At 36.8% G+C, this 17,161-nt stretch overlaps 1 non-coding gene across 1 annotated transcript; it reads left to right on the top strand.

Annotated features, from left to right (window-relative positions):
• The first annotated feature begins 16,628 nt into the window (after positions 1–16,628).
• LOC112662554 (U6 spliceosomal RNA) lies at positions 16,629–16,735 on the top strand. Its single transcript, XR_003138650.1, has one exon. It is a non-coding gene; the product is annotated as a U6 spliceosomal RNA (small nuclear RNA).
• Positions 16,736–17,161: the final 426 nt, after the last annotated feature.

The raw sequence follows: 17,161 nt of genomic DNA, 5'->3' as shown, positions 1-17,161 counted from the left end.
ACTGGGTATGATATAAAGGCTTGAGACATTTCTGTAAATATAAAAGAAAACTTATTAGAAAGTAAATAAACTTAAAGATAAAAACAATGCACACAGACACATAAAATCAGCTTGAAGAAGAGACAGCTTGAACTTGAACTTTGATTTCAAGGAATCTAGTTCAATTTGGGAGAAGTGCTACCTTTAGAGTATTAAATCTGCCAGTCGTGGTGTATCTCCTCATTCAGTTAGATCCTGTAAAAGTTTTCTCAGTAATGTTTTGTAATTTCTATTCTATGAAGAGATGTTCGACATGTTGTATTAAATTTGTGGCTAAAAATTTTGTTATCCTGAATGGAATTTTTTTATGTTCCAATTTTCCTTTTTTCGTGGTTAACATATAAAACTATAATTGATTTTATATATTGATTTTATTTCTGAACTGTGCCAAATTCACTTGTTAGTTCTAACAGTTATTTTGTAGAGTTTTTCAGATATTTTCCTATGTAAGCAAATATGACTGCAAATAAAGTGAATTTTATTTCTTATTTTACCTGCATGGCTTTTAGTTCTTTTTATGACCTTGTTACATTGGGTAATTGCTCTACTACAATACTCAACTAGAAATGGTGAGGAGTTTCATCCTTGCCATGTTCCTGATTGTAGAAAAGCATAATTCAATCTTATATCTTTAAGTGTACGGTTAGTTGTAGTATTTTTAAAGATATCTTTAAAATGTTTGAGAACACATATACTTTCTATAAATTGTTGGATTCAATATATTAATATTTTAAGGATTTTAATGTCTATGTTTATGAAAGATACTATATATTTTTTCACTATACTTTGAGGTATATCACTGTAGTTATACAGGCCTCATAAAATATGTTTTCTCTCCCTTTGTTTTCTGGAATATTTATTGTTTCAACAACTCTCCATTGTTTTTATAACATTTCCTTATTTTTCTATTTTTATTTTGCTGGTTTTTTCCCCAGTGTACCTGATATTTTGTATATAAAGGAAACACAGAGTCTCCCAGTAGTATTTTCCAAGAGATTATAGGGTCTAGAAAGGGGAAGTTTTTCTCTGAAACTTTAATAATCTGGACTTTTTTTTTTCTAGAAGGAGCACCATGTCCCTGCATCTTATCCTAAAGCAGTAGTTCTATCTACCTTCACTCTCAACCTTTTCCTTGCTTTCACATTTTTATTTTCTGCACGGAGTTTAAATTCATTATTTCAAAACTATTTTACAGCTTTGAATCATATCTTCTGTGGTGTATAATCTAATATTTTATTCTTTTAATATATCTTATTTTCAATTAGTAACTTTTTCTGTTTCTTTTTTTTTTTTCCCTATGCATCAACTGTGGCCTCCTCTCAGGTTAAACACATGGAAATGTGTTTCTCATGTTATGTGGTTCTACTGTAAAGTACAGACACTGGCAGCACCTCCAGAATTTGTCTCCTCTTATTCACTATATAAAAACCTCAGATTACATTTTTAAAAAAAGAAAAAAAATTGTCTAGAGTTTATAGTTATCATCTAGGAGTGGGCTAGCTCTGTTAGGAGGTATGTTCAGGCACAACAAAAACTACTATATTTATATGAAATACCTTAGAAACTACTTGTTAATAATATTTCATTTCATGGAACATATTCCTAGGACTGGATATCCTAGAATGTTCTTGAAAGGTTAAGTTATTCTAATCACTATATACTGATTTTCATATAAATCTCATTATAGAGCACATTAACTGTATCATTTTAGATCTTAGAGACCCCATTAGCAAAATTAGTCAATAATCTGGTAGTATTTCAAGGTAGTCCAGAGTTTATGAATGTCATTGCTATCTGAGATAAGTTTTGGCTGAATTTCTAGATAAGTAAAGAACTGTACATTAGAGTATCACTGGGGATAAGAAATATGCTAAATAATGAAAATAAATGTGTGTAGAGAAAATCCAGCTATATGCATAAAGTTGTCTTAAGAATGAAATGACTTTACATTGTAAATTTATTTTAAGGAAAATTCTAATGTATGGAAGTACAGATTCCCAGATAACAAATTCTTAACTTTATTAGGACAGCTTCTTAGGATCTTAAAAAAGCAATATTACAACATCCAGATTATCTTGGATAATTTCAAAAACAAAAACAAAAGAAAGAAAGAAGTATGTTGGAACAAAATTTTAACCAAAGTTGCATTGACTATAAAGATAATAAATAAATTGATCTTTTAAAGGGCTGATATAATTCAGAAATAATAATTAAAAATGAGAAAATTCTGAGATGTATAATGGGATAAAAAGCTTTAAGAAAGAAATAGCACCTACTAAAACATAGTGTAAAATATAATACTCCTAACTGTGGTATAACTCCCTGAGAGGAAAGGAAGTGCCTTATTCATATCTTTAATGTCTTGTATATATATTTTAGAAAGATTTATCCATTTATTTGAGAGAGACAGAGAGAGAGGGTGCGTGCAACAGTGGGGGGATGGGGCAGAGGTAGAGAGTCTCAAGTAAACTCCCCACTGAGGAGGGAGCCTGTGGGGCTTGGTCTCTCTGCCCATGAGATTACCACCTGTGCCAAAACCAATAGTCAGATGCTCAACCGACTAAGCCACCCAGGTGCCCCAAGGTCTTATACTTTTTTAAAAGAAAAAAATCACAGTCTTTGGTTCTGAAATATTTTGAATATATAATTGTTTGTGAAATCATTTTGTATTTTGTGTCATATTTTTATCATTTGTTCATAAAAGAATACATCAGAATGATCATTTTTATGTCCAAAGACTTCTTAAGCAAAAATAGTATTTGTACATTCACACATGCATCAGCATCATTCTATGTAAAATATATTCAGAAATATTTAAATGAGGAGTGCCTGGGTGGCTCAGTTGGTTAAGCCTCCAACTCTTGGCTTCAGCTCAGGTCATGATCTCAGGGTCCTGGGATTGGACCCACATCAGGGTCCAGCTCAGCAGGGAATCTGCTTAAGGATTCTCTTTCCCTCTCCCTTTGCCCCTTCCTCCATTTACTCTCACTGTCTTTCTAATAGATAAATAATCTTTAAAAGATATTTAGATGAGAAAATTATTCTATGTAAATAAAAAATATTGAATAAAGGGAGATAATTTTTGTGATCATTTTATGAAAGCTATTTATTTGTATCACTGACAAAATCCAGTATTTTCTTCATCCTTCTAACAAAACAAAGTATAAGCCAAGTAAAATATTCAAAATGTAAAGGAAACATCTTCAAAAAAATAGAAACAAAAACAAAAACAAAACAAAAAAAAACAAGCTACACAAGCAGATTCACTTTCTTATACACTACTTACTATCACAGTCCTTTCAAACTGGTGGTTTATCAACAACAGAAATCTATTTCTCCAAGTTCTGGAGTCAGGGAATGCCAAGGTCAAGGTGCCACCATGGTGAAGGCTCTCTTCCTAGTTCATAACTAATGCTTTCTCACTGTGTGCTCACATGGTGCAAGGGACTAGGGCTCTCCCTTCATCCACATTTATAAGGCACTCATCTCATTCATGAGGCTTCTGCCCTCATGGCTTAAGCACTTGCCCAAATCTCCACCTATTAAAACCATAATATTAGGCATTAGTATTTCAAAATATGAAGTGGGGTGAGGAAAAACACAAACATGCAGACTGTAACACTTACGGATTAACTTTTCTTTGGAATTTAAAGTTTATTTAAGACATACTTTATACAGTGCTTATGTTCAGTGAATGGTTCCAAGATATTTTACAAATAATAACCCACTTAAACTTCATGGAAGCTCAGTGAGATAAGTATTATTCCTATTCTGATTTTGGAGATCAGGATTATGGGGCTCCAAAAAGTTAATTACTGAGACCTTATAGCTACTAACTGGGCAAACTAAGATTTAATCCAAATGGTCTATCTCTACATCAGTTTTTAACCACGGTGCCATTCTGCAACTTTTTTATTTTTGTCTCTGAATCATGACTATATCATCAGTCTACAGAAATGCTATCAACATTTGTGCTAGTTGTTGCATTTATTGTCACTACCAAAGAAAAACTAGACTTGGACAGTAGTTTAAAGCAGCAAAGACAGATTTTATTTAATTATTTAAAAGATTTTATTTATTTATTTATTTATGATAGACACACAGAGAGAAGCAGAGACATAGGCAAAGGGAGAAGCAGGCTCTCTATGGGGAGCCTGATGAGGGACTCCATCCCAGGACCCCAGGATCGCAACCTGAGCCAAAGGTAGACACTCAACCACTGAGCCACCAAGATGCCGCAAGACAAAGTTTATTTAGAAAAAATAATTGTGATAGGAGAAAGACCTCAGGGCTCAAATCCAAAAGCAGCATGGGCAAGTGGAACTTTATAGCCAACGAGTATGGTGAGGTTAAGTAGATGGATATTTACTAAGAGGTTCAAGTGGGGATTCTGGCTAAACTGACCTAACAATTTTTGCTGAAGGCAGATCAGAGTGATGAGGAACCCAATTAGATATTGAAAGTAATTCAAATGATGGAGGATTAGGGATTCTGGCTAAAATCAGTATGCAGGATTTTTTGTAAAACTGGACAATGTAGAGATAAACACAGAAGTCCAAAAGTCAAAGCCTAGTTGAAAAAGAACTCAGAAGAGGCTAAGTAGAGTTCAGTCAAAGAATTTTTGCCACTCTACAGCAGAAGAAAGTAAAAGAAGGAAATATGTTCGAAAAGTAAATAAAAGTGGGCTGCCACTGTAGTGGCTTGGTGGGTTAAGTAGTGATTCTTAGTTTTGGCTCAGGTCACAGTCTCTGGGTCCTGGGATTGAGCTGCTTTTGGCTCCACACTTACTGGGGAGTCTGCTCCAAGATTCTTTCTCTCTCTGCCTCTCCTCCCACTTGCTCATGCTCTGTCTCTTTCTCTCCCTATCTCTCTCTCTCTCAAATAAATATATAAATAAATAAATATTTTAAAAAACAGCTACAGAAAAGTAAATGGAAGTTACTTTGGCGAAAGTTTACTACTGACTTGAAACAGGGTGTTGAGAATTCGAGGTACCAGATATTAATGCTGGGAGGAATGGAGAGAATAGTACTGACATAGCTTAAAATGAAAAAAAAAAATAGGAATTGAGTGTTGTGGGAAAACCAAACAAAGCTAAAGTACAAATGGTTTTAAGAAATGATCTTTCATAATAAATATACAACTCAATATCCTAATATAGAATATGAACTTTAAAAAAACTAGATTTATATAGGAGACATTTCTATTTCGATAAAAATAAGCTATAACTTTTTTAAGATCGTATTTATTTATTTGAGAGAGAACAAGAGCATACAGCAGAGAGGAGCAGAGGGACAAGGACAAGCAATCTCTGTGCTGAGTGGGGAGCCTGTGTCGGGGCTCAATCTCATGACCTTGAGATCATGACCTGAGCCGCAATCAAGAGTCAGATGCCTAACTGACTGAGCTCCCCAGGTGCCCACCCCCCCAAAAAAAAGCTGTAACTCTTAAAGTTTTATGTTGCCAGAAGCAGAGGTGCATTATCAACTTAAAAGTTTGTACAGGGATCCCTGGGTGGCGCAGCGGTTTGGCGCCTGCCTTTGGCCCAGGGCGCGATCCTGGAGACCGGGGATCGAGTCCCACGTCGGGCTCCCTGCATGGAGCCTGCTTCTCCCTCTGCCTATGTCTCTGCCCCTCTCTCTGTGACTATCATAAATAAATAAAAATTAAAAAAAAAAAAGTTTGTACATATATACTTCTATCACCAATATAGTCATCTTCACCTTGCAGAGGTTCCCCTTCTCAAGGAATCAGAGTGGGTGAAGCAGTGTGGATCCTGAAATATCAGATGGAAAAAGGCAGAATCACATGAAAGGTAAATAGAGTTAAAATGTCCCAAATTCCTAGTATTTTCTGGAATGTCAAGAGTGTAAAATTGTAATATGGTAGTATTTGCTAAATCAAGAAGGAAAGTTTTAACTTCTAGAAAACTATTGAGCATACATAAGTAAAAATGGAAAGCTGAAAATAATGAAAACATTCAAGACAGGAGAAAGTGGGTACATACGGTAGGTGAAACAAGTTAAAAGCAAATCATAAAAGAGAAGGTATATTAATTAAATGTATTAAAAGTACTAAATATAAACAGGTTGCTAAAGAGATAACACCCAAACGTATATTGCATATAATAGACATATCTAAAGATTTGTTATGCCAAAAGTTTGAAAGTAAAATAATAAAACTTATATTTATAAATATACTATCCAGAAGAAAGATAGAGGTACCTGGGTGGCTCCGTGGTTAAGCATCTGCTTTGGTTGGGCTCAGGTCATGATCTCAAGGTCCTGGGTTTGAGCCCCATATTGGGGTCTCTGCTCAGTGGAAGGCCTGTTACTCCTTCTCCTTCTGCCTGCTGCTCTGCCTTACTTGTATTCTCTCTTTTTCTGTCAAAAAATAAATAAAAAAATTAAAAAAATTAAAAGCTAATATATCTACATTATGATAACATATAAGAGATATCAAGGAAATTTAATTCTTAGAGATAAAGAAGATACTTTATAATGTTATAAGATTCAGTCTGTGTATTCTAAACATTCTGTACTTAGTAGCACGGTTTTAAAATCCCTAATGAAAAAGAAGCACAACAGAAAAAAAAAGAAAGAAAGAAGAAAGAAAGAAAGAAAGAAAGAAAGAAAGAAAGAAAGAAAGAAAGAAAAAAGAAAGAAAGAGAAAGAAAGAAGGAAAAATGTTACAATGAAAGAAAATCATTATATAGGGAGATTTAAGCACACTTGTATTAGAAGTACACAGAACATGCAGACAAAATATCAGTAAAAATACGAATACTTCGTCATTATTAATAAAATTATTTATTATATGTGCAAAACTTTGTAACCTGAATATGTAGTAAACACTCTTTTTAAGCACATGAAACACAAAATTCAGCATAAACTGGATCAAGAAGTATAAGAAAATAAAAGATTGAAGTCTTGCAGAATACATTCTCTGATCACATGCAATTATACTAAAAGTAACTCAAAAATTACTAGAAATGTACTTAAGATTGGATTTGAATATATAGAGTTATAGCCTATGGTCAGAGAAGAAATCATAATATAATTTTAAAGACTTTATCTTAATAATTATAAAATTATAGCATATTAAAACTAAGACAGAGATAGTGATAGTAGCCTTGAATATATAGTATAAAGGGAAAGTGAATAGTTATTATGAGTTAGTCATCTATATAAAGAAATAGAAAAATAGGATTTCCAGTTCAGATGTGGAAAAGTTGCAAGAGATCATTACTCTACCCTAAAAGTTAAATGAGCCAGTTAATCTATAAAACTATAAAATACTTCAGCTCATCAGAGAACTGAGGACTCTAAGAAAGATAACTAAAGTAAATTCCAGAAAGGGCTCCAGTTAAGCAATTCTGAAGTTACTTGACATACTAGCATTCTTTATACTAGGTTGAACAAACACGTAAATTAATGGTAAATAATGAGTCAGTTTTCTCACTGAGTAAAGAGTAAGCAAGGGGGAAAATGTACACAAACTCTGTAGTGCTAGAAAGGCATCAAAGATGCCAGTATAAATTCAGGTTTACTTTAATATACTATACATGCTCACACACACACACACACACACACACACATAAACCTATACACATGTATAAATAAATACACATAAGTTAGTATATATTACATATATTTCCAGGTTCCTTCTACTGAGAACACCTATAAGCAGTGACACACCAGTTGCTTTCAGTATAGCTCAGATTTTGATTTCTAAATACCATTTTCCAATTAAAAAAGAAATACAGAGATCCTTGAGAAAATAGATGATTCTAGACCAGCATGGGAGAAAAATAAAATATGAGAGTATAACACCGTATTTAGTGCCAAAAAGAAAGAGAATATTATGTTAATAATGGAAACACAATGAAAGGACAGAGAGGTCAAATTAAGAGAACTCCAAAACTGGAGAAATTTTAGAAAAAATTAGTAATGATCGTATTTGATGACATTTGAAGAAGAAAATAGATATTGAAGACTATATAGTGATATAAATGGTTGAATAAATAAATAATGAGGGAGAAAGGAAAAGTCTGATGGAAGAATTTCAAATAATATATTCAAATGACATATATTTAACCCTCCCTACCCCGCTCCATCATGAACATGAGCTAGACTTAGTGAATGCTTACAAATAGAGTACAGAGGAGGGAAAAGTGCTAACTATATTGAAACAGCCTGGCCAACACCTATACCTCATTCCTGTTTCCTCATCACGATAATGATAATATTTACCTCAATAGATAGCTATGGGTCTTATTAATGAAGGCATAAATGGTATAAGAAAGGTTACGTGAAAAGTTGCTTAGGGTAGATCTTAAAAGTTTCCATTATAAGAAAAAAAATGTAACTAGACGACTTATTGTGGTGGCCATTTGCAATATATACAAATATCAAATCAGTAGGTTATACACGTGAAACTCATATAATGTTATATGCCGGTTATACTTCATTTATTTTCTTTCTTTCTTTCTTTTTTTTAAATTTATTTTTTATTGGTGTTCAATTTACTAACATACAGAATAACCCCCAGTGCCCGTCACCCATTCACTCCCACCCCCCGCCCTCCTCCCCTCCTACCACCCCTAGTTCATTTCCCAGAGTTAGGAGTCTTTACGTTCTGTCTCCCTTTCTGATATTTCCCACACATTTCTTCTCCCTTCCTTATATTCCCTTTCACTATTATTTATATTCCCCAAATGAATGAGAACATATAATGTTTGTCCTTCTCCGACTGACTTACTTCACTCAGCATAATACCCTCCAGTTCCATCCACGTTGAAGCAAATGGTGGGTATTTGTCGTTTCTAATAGCTGAGTAATATTCCATTGTATACATAAACCACATCTTCTTTATTCACTCATCTTTCGATGGACACTGACGCTCCTTCCACAGTTTGGCTATCGTGGCCATTGCTGCTATAAACATCGGGGTGCAGGTGTCCCGGTGTTTCACTGCATCTGAATCTTTGGGGTAAATCCCTAACAGTGCAATTGCTGGGTCGTAGGGCAGGTCTATTTTTAACTCTTTGAGGAACCTCCACACAGTTTTCCAGAGTGGCTTTACCAGTTCACATTCCCACCAACAGTGTAAGAGGGTTCCCTTTTCTCCGCATCCTCTCCAACATTTGTTGTTTCCTGCCTTGTTAATTTGCCCCATTCTCACCGGTGTGAGGTGGTATCTCATTGTGGTTTTGATTTGTATTTCCCTGATGGCAAGTGATGCAGAGCATTTTCTCATATGCATGTTGGCCATGTCTATGTCTTCCTCTGTGAGATTTCTCTTCATGTCTTTTGCCCATTTCATGATTGGATTGTTTGTTTCTTGGTGTTGAGTTTAATAAGTTCTTTATAGATCTTGGAAACTAGCCCTTTATCTGATACGTCATTTGCAAATCTTCTCCCATTCTGTAGGTTGTCTTTGAGTTTTGTTGACTGTATCCTTTGCTGTGCAGAAGCTTCTTATCTTGATGAAGTCCCAATAGTTCATTTTTGCTTTTGTTTCTTTTGCCTTCGTGGATGTATCTCGCAAGAAGTTACTGTGGCCGAGTTCAAAAAGGGTGTTGCCTGTGTTCTCCTCTAGGAGTTTGATGGAATCTTGTCTCACATTTAGATCTTTCATCCATTTTGAGTTTATCTTTGTGTATGGTACAAGAGAGTGGTCTAGTTTCATTCTTCTGCATGTGGATGTCCAATTTTCCCAGCACCATTTATTGAAGAGACTGTCTTTCTTCCAATGGATAGTCTTTCCTCCTTTATCGAATATTAGTTGCCCATAAAGTTCAGGGTCCACTTTTGGGTTCTCTATTCTGTTCCACTGATCTATGTGTCTGTTTTTGTGCCAGTACCACACTGTCTTGATGACCACAGCTTTGTAGTACAACCTGAAATCTGGCATTGTGATGCCCCCAGATATGGTTTTCTTTTTTAAAATTCCCCTGGCTATTCGGGGTCTTTTCTGATTCCACACAAATCTTAAAATAATTTGTTCTAACTCTCTGAAGAAAGTCCATGGTATTTTGATAGGGATTGCATTAAACGTGTATATTGCCCTGGGTAACATTGACATTTTCACAATATTAATTCTGCCAATCCATGAGCATGGAATATTTTTCCATCTCTTTGTGTCTTCCTCAATTTCTTTCAGAAGTGTTCTATAGTTTTGAGGGTATAGATCCTTTACATCTTTGGTTAGGTTTATTCCTAGGTATCTTATGCTTTTGGGTGCAATTGTAAATGGGATTGACTCTTAATTTCTCTTTCTTCAGTCTCATTATTAGTGTATAGAAATGCCACTGATTTCTGGGCATTGATTTTGTATCCTGCCACGCTACCAAATTGCTGTATGAGTTCTAGCAATCTGGGGGTGGAGACTTTTGGGTTTTCTATGTAGAGTATCATGTCATCAGCGAAGAGGGAGAGTTTGACTTCTTCTTTGCCAATTCGAATGCCTTTAATGTCTTTCTTGTTGTCTGATTGCTGAGGCTAGGACTTCCAGTACTATGTTGAATAGTAGTGGTGAGAGTGGACATCCCTGTCTTGTTCCTGATCTTAGGGGAAAGGCTCCCAGTGCTTTCCCATTGAGAATGATATTTGCTGTGGGCTTTTCATAGATGGCTTTTAAGATGTTGAGGAACGTTCCCTCTATCCCTACACTCTGAAGAGTTTTGATCAGAAATGGATGCTGTATTTTGTCAAATGCTTTCTCTGCATCTAATGAGAGGATCATATGGTTCTTGGTTTTTCTCTTGCTGATATGATGAATCACATTGATTGTTTTACGGGTGTTGAACCAGCCTTGTGTCCCAGGGATAAATCCTACTTGGTCATGGTGAATAATTTTCTTAATATACTGTTGGATCCTATTGGCCAGTATCTTGTTGAGAATTTTTGCATCCATGTTCATCAGGGATATTGGTCTGTAATTCTCCTTTTTGGTAGGGTCTTTGTCTGGTTTTGGAATTAAGGTGATGCTGGCCTCATAGAACAAATTCGGAAGTACTCCATCTCTTTCTATCTTTCCAAACAGCTTTAGGAGAATAGGTATGGTTTCTTCTTTAAACGTTTGATAAAATTCCCCAGGGAAGCCATCTGGCCCTGGACTCTTGTGTCTTGGGAGGTTTTTGATGACTGCTTCAATTTCCTCCCTGGTTATTGGCCTGTTCAGGTTTTCTATTTCTTCCTGTTCCAGTTTTGGTAGTTTGTGGCTTTCCAGGAATGCGTCCATTTCTCCTAGATTGCCTAATTTATTGGCGTATAGCTGTTCATAAAATGTTTTTAAAATCGTTTGTATTTCCTTGGTGTTGGTAGTGATCTCTCCTTTCTCATTCATGATTTTATTAATTTGAGTCTTCTCTCTCTTCTTTTTAATCAGGCTGGCTAATGGTTTATTTATCTTATTAATTCTTTCAAAGAACCAACTCCTGGTTCTGTTGATCTGTTCCACAGTTCTTCTGGTCTCGATTTCGTTGAGTTCTGCTCGAATCTTTATTAACTCCCTTCTTCTCTTGGGTGTAGGATCTATTTGCTGTTTTTTCTCTAGCTCCTTTATGTGTAAGGTTAGCTTTTGTATTTGAGTTCTTTCCAGTTTTTGAATGGATGCTTGTATTGCGATGTTTTTCCCCCTTAGGACTGCTTTTGCTGCATCCCAAAGATTTTGAGCGGTTGTATCTTCATTCTCATTAGTTTCCACGAATCTTTTTAATTCTTCCTTAATTTCCTGGTTGACCCTTTCATCTTTTAGCAGGATGGTCCTTAACCTCCACGTGTTTGAGGTCCTTCCAAACTTCTTGTTGTGATTTAGTTCTAATTTCAAGGCATTATGGTCTGAGAATATGCAGGGGATGATCCCAATCTCTTGGTATCGGTTCAGACCCGATTTGTGACCCAATATGTGGTCTATTCTGGAGAAAGTTCCATGTGCACTTGAGAAGAATGTGTATTCAGTTGAGTTTGGATGTAAAGTTCTGTAGATATCTGTGAAATCCATCTGGTCCAGTGTATCATTTAAAGCTCTCGTTTCTTTGGAGATGTTGTGCTTAGAAGACCTATCGAGGGATCCCTGGGTGGCGCAGCGGTTTGGCGCCTGCCTTTGACCCAGGGCGCGATCCTGGAGACCCGGGATCGAATCCCACGTCGGGCTCCCGGTGCGTGGAGCCTGCTTCTCCCTCTGCCTGTGTCTCTGCCTCTCTCTCTCTCTCTCTGTGTGTGACTATCATAAATAAATAAAAATTTAAAAAAAAAAAAAAAAAAAAAAAAAGAAGACCTATCGAGTATAGAAAGAGCTAGATTGAAGTCACCAAGTATAAGTGTATTATTATCTAAGTATTTCTTCACTTTGGTTAATAATTGGTTTATATATTTGGCAGCTCCCACATTCGGGGCATATATATTGAGGATTGTTAAGTCCTCTTGTTGAATAGATCCTTTAAGTATGATATAGTGTCCCTCTTCATCTCTCACTACAGTCTTTGGGGTAAATTTTAGTTTATCTGATATAAGGATGGCTACCCCTGCTTTCTTTTGAGGACCATTCGAATGGTAAATGGTTCTCCAACCTTTTATTTTCAGGCTGTAGGTGTCCTTCTGTCTAAAATGAGTCTCTTGTAGACAGCAAATAGATGGGTCCTACTTTTTTATCCAGTCTGAAACCCTGCGCCTTTTGATGGGGTCATTAAGCCCGTTCACATTCAGAGTTACTATTGAGAGATATGCGTTTAGTGTCATCATGATATCTATTCAGTCCTTGTTTTTGTGGAATGTTCCACTGAACTTCTTCTTAAAGGAGAATTTTAAGAGTCCCCCTTAAAATTTCTTGCAGAGCTGGTTTGGAGGTCACATATTCTTTTAGTTGCTGCCTGTCTTGGAAGCTCTTTATCTCTCCTTCCATTTTGAATGAGAGCCTTGCTGGATAAAGTATTCTTGGTTGCGTGTTCTTCTCATTGAGGACCCTGAATATATCCTGCCAGCCCTTTCTGGCCTGCCAGGTCTCTGTGGAGAGGTCTGCTGTTACCCTAATACTCCTCCCCATAAAAGTCAGGGATTTCTTGTCTCTTGCTGCTTTAAGGATCTTCTCTTTATCTTTGGAATTTGCAAGCTTTACTATTAAATGTCCAGGTGTTGAACGGTTTTTATTGATTTTAGGGGTGGGATCTCTCTATTTCCTGGATCTGAATGCCTGTTTCCCTTCCCAGATTAGGAAAGTTTTCAGCTAGAATTTGTTCAAATACATATTCTGGCCCTCTGTCCCTTTCAGCGCCCTCGGGAACCCCAATTAAACGTAGGTTTTTCTTCCTCAGGCTGTCGTTTATTTCCCTTAATCTATCTTCATGGTCTTTTAATTGTTTGTCTCTTTTTTCCTCAGTTTCCCTCTTTGCCATCAACTTGTCTTCTATGTCACTCACTCGTTCTTCCACCTCGTTAACCCTCGTCGTTAGGACTTCTAGTTTGGATTGCATCTCATTCAATTGATTTTTCATTTCTGCCTGATTAGCTCTAAATTCTGCAGTCATGAAGTCTCTTGAGTCCTTTATGCTTTTCTCTAGAGCCACCAGTAGCTGTATAATAGTGCTTCTGAATTGGCTTTCTGACATTGAATTGTAATCCAGATTTTGTAACTCTGTGGGAGAGAGGCCTGTTTCTGATTCTTTCTTTTGAGGTGAGGTTTTCCTTCTAGTCATTTTGCTCAGTGCAGAGTGGCCAAAAGCAAGTTGTATCGGGATAGGAGAAAAAGAGAGGAGAGAAAGAAGGAAAGAAAAGAGAAAAAGAAAAAAAGGAAGAAAAAAAAACAAAAAAAAAAGGAAGAAAAAGAGAAAGAAAAAGAAAGAAAGGAGAAAAAAAGGGGGGTGGGGGAAGGAAACAAATCAAAAAGCAAAACAAAACAAAACAAAAAAAGAACCTCGGGGGAGTATCTTCTGATTCTGTGTACTTTAAGTCCCTTGGCTTCCCCTGGAAGTTGTCAGTCCGTCTAGCTGGTCTTCTGGGGGAGGGGCCTGTTGTGCTGATTTTCAGGTGTTAGCAGTTGGGGTAGCTGCTGTGCCCCTGCCTGGTGCAGGGCTCAGTGGGGGTTGTTTACCCCGTGAGGCCCCCGGAGCAACAGCCCCAGTGGCGAGGCCAGCTCTGCAGCCCTGGATTCAGCCCCCACAGTAGCTCCAGAGCTCTCCGTCTGCAGGGCCTGGAGGTTCCTGGGCGGGGCCGCTGATCTGCTCAGCTCGGGCAGGAGCGTCCTCGCTGTCCTGGGCCCTCCCGGCCTCTGCCTGTCCCGGGGGGAGGCCAGATCCTGGGCTGTGTCCCGGCGCCCTGTGCTCCGGAGCCTGCGCTGTTGGATTCGCGCTCCCGCCCCGCAGCCCCCTCCGCGGAGCCGCCCCCGAGCCCCCCAGCTGCTCCGGGTCCCCCGTGCGCGCTGCAGCCCTTAGGGAGCTCGGCGCACTCTCCCGGGGCGCAGGTGTCTGTTAGTGTCCCCGGGAGCCCGAGGGCATCCCCGCCCTCCTGGGTCCTGCTCCACCTCCCTGCGAGCCCCTTTCCGCCCGGGAAGGTCGGTGCAGCTCCTGCTCCTCCGGGACGGGGCTCTCCTGTCCTGGGGACACTCGCCCCGGCCTCAGCCCGGCTCCTCGCGGGCCCCTCCCCCTCGGAGGCCTTTTGTGTCTTTACTTCTTTTTCCCCGTCTCCTACCTTGATAGAAGCGCGAACTCTTCTCACTGTAGCGTTCCGGCTGGTCTCTCTTTAAACCTCAGGCCGAATTCGTAGATTTTCAGGATAATTTGAAGGTTTTCTGGGTAATTTGGTGGAGACAGGTGACTTGGGGACCTACTCCTCTGCCATCTTGCCCCTCCCCCTATACTTCATTTAAAAAGCAACAAATAGAAAGTTTAAAAACAGAAAGAAGAAAAAGCAGATAAAACCATGGGAATTAAAGAAGTAGAACCTAGAAAGCTGACACCTCAGGTTGGAGTGGGGAAGTGTAAACAACCAAAAATTTTTTAAAAAGTTAAAAAAAGAAAGATTTTCTTTCACTGCAGAAAAACACAAATACTAAGTACATCAGAACAACTTGATAAACATCTTCTAAATCAGTGATCAAAGTTAACTTCATCAGTTGGGTCAGATTTTCAGTCATGAACCTGACGTGATGCAAGGGGAAGGACAGCTCGCCTCTATAACATTTTTGCAAAAACTCATCACCACAGCCTGAATGAGAGAAAATGGCTGTCAGTCTTAAGCTAAGGGCTTTTTAAAAAAATATCTAACCAGTATTCTTCAAAAATATCAAGATCATGAAAAATTAGGAAAAACTGAAACAGACCAGAGCGTACTAAGGCAACATGGCAAATAAATGCAATGTGAAATTGAAGTCGATCCTGTAAAAGGATGACTTTTGTTTTCTTAGATTTAAAAAATGTTGGATTTCACTTAAATGAAAAATCTCTTTTTCATCATTGAAAATATAAGGAGTAGAGTGGGAAAATTATATGTATCTCTGTGTATAAATGCATACACATCCATTTATATACCCAAAAGCATGAATAGAGAATAGAAAAATAACTACAATTAAATCAGTACAATTAAATGAGTAGAAAAATAGGCAAGAGTCTCAAGAAAAGCACATCACCAAAGAAAGTATCCAAATGGCAAGTGAATATATGAAAGGTGTAGAAAGTCTTGTTTAGTCAACAAGAGAATACAGATTCAAACTATAATAAAGTACTACTACACACTCACTTGAATGCCTACAAATAAACACAGTATTTTCTGATAGTTTGCATGTGAATTAATTGGAACTTGCATACACTGCATGCATGAGATGATAAAGTTTCTTTGGAAAACTATTTGATAGTTTCTACTACTGGTGAATATTTACAAGCCTTTTGATCTAGCATTTTTATTTATAGGCATATATCTAAAATACATAAGACAATGTTTATGGCTGCACTGTTACCAATAGCCAGAAGACAAAACAGCTTAAATATCAAAGAAGCATGAATAATAATTTTTGATATACTTATATAATGAATTACTATCACACCATCAAAATAAAGAAATTGTTACTGTACAAGAAGACATTGATGACGCTCAGCCTAATGGTATGTAAAATAATCTAGGCAAAAAAATTCTTTACTAAACAACTTATAGTTGTAAAAAAACCGCAAATGTAGTAATAAATATAATCCATGACAGAGGATCACTTTTGTGTTGAAGATACTATTTCTTCATTTGGTTGATGGAGACCCTAGTATAATCACCTTGTGTAAATTAATTGTGTCATACACTTATGATTTCTGATTTTTATAAATACCTATTATACATCAATACAATTTTAAAAATACAATAAATAATTGACAATATGGGACAATCATAGTTCTATTTTTCCCTAGTCCATAAAGAGCTCTTTTAAAATAGTGAGAAACAAAATAAAAGTAACATAACATAAAAGTAAGAGAAGATGATTTTAAATGAACCATGTGTGTTCATTTTAAGTGACTGGGTTATACAAAGGATCTCAAGATAATGGTGTATTAAAGTGATAACAGGACCAGAAAAAATACTTGGAAATATATTATAAAAAATAGTTAAAAGGTGCTCGCTTCGGCAGCACATATACTAAAATTGGAACGATACAGAGAAGATTAGCATGGCCCCTGCGCAAGGATGACACGCAAATTCGTGAAGCGTTCCATATTTAAAAAAAAAAAAAAATAGTTAAAAGGACAAGAACTAATGCTATCAGAATAATAATTAACCTAGGAAAAACTTTCTTATATGTACATTCACTTTTCAATTATGTTCCCCAAATTCTCTTTAATAACTTCAGTCAACTAACCTGGAATAAGAGAGTGAATAAAATACGATAGCACTGTGAATTTTATATTGACTTTGGAATACATGTAAGACGATAATATTAGAATATTGGAATGAGTTTTAAAATATCTCACTTCTAAAGTTGTGCATATATTTTATTCTTCTTAAATTAGAAAACCATTCTATTGCCTCTTTTTATTCCCCAGTTGCTGAAATAAAATGACTTTGTGGAGCTCCATTTAAATATGTTTGAGCTATCAAGTAAAATACAGGTTCTAAGGCATCATCAGTAATCTTGAGCCTCTGCCTGC

This window comes from Canis lupus, chromosome 13 (assembly GCF_003254725.2).
Source record: "Canis lupus dingo isolate Sandy chromosome 13, ASM325472v2, whole genome shotgun sequence".
In the NCBI taxonomy this organism is placed as follows: domain Eukaryota; kingdom Metazoa; phylum Chordata; class Mammalia; order Carnivora; family Canidae; genus Canis; species Canis lupus.
The sequence above is the reverse complement of the archived record's forward strand: the minus strand, read 5'-3'. Positions and strand labels throughout refer to the sequence as shown.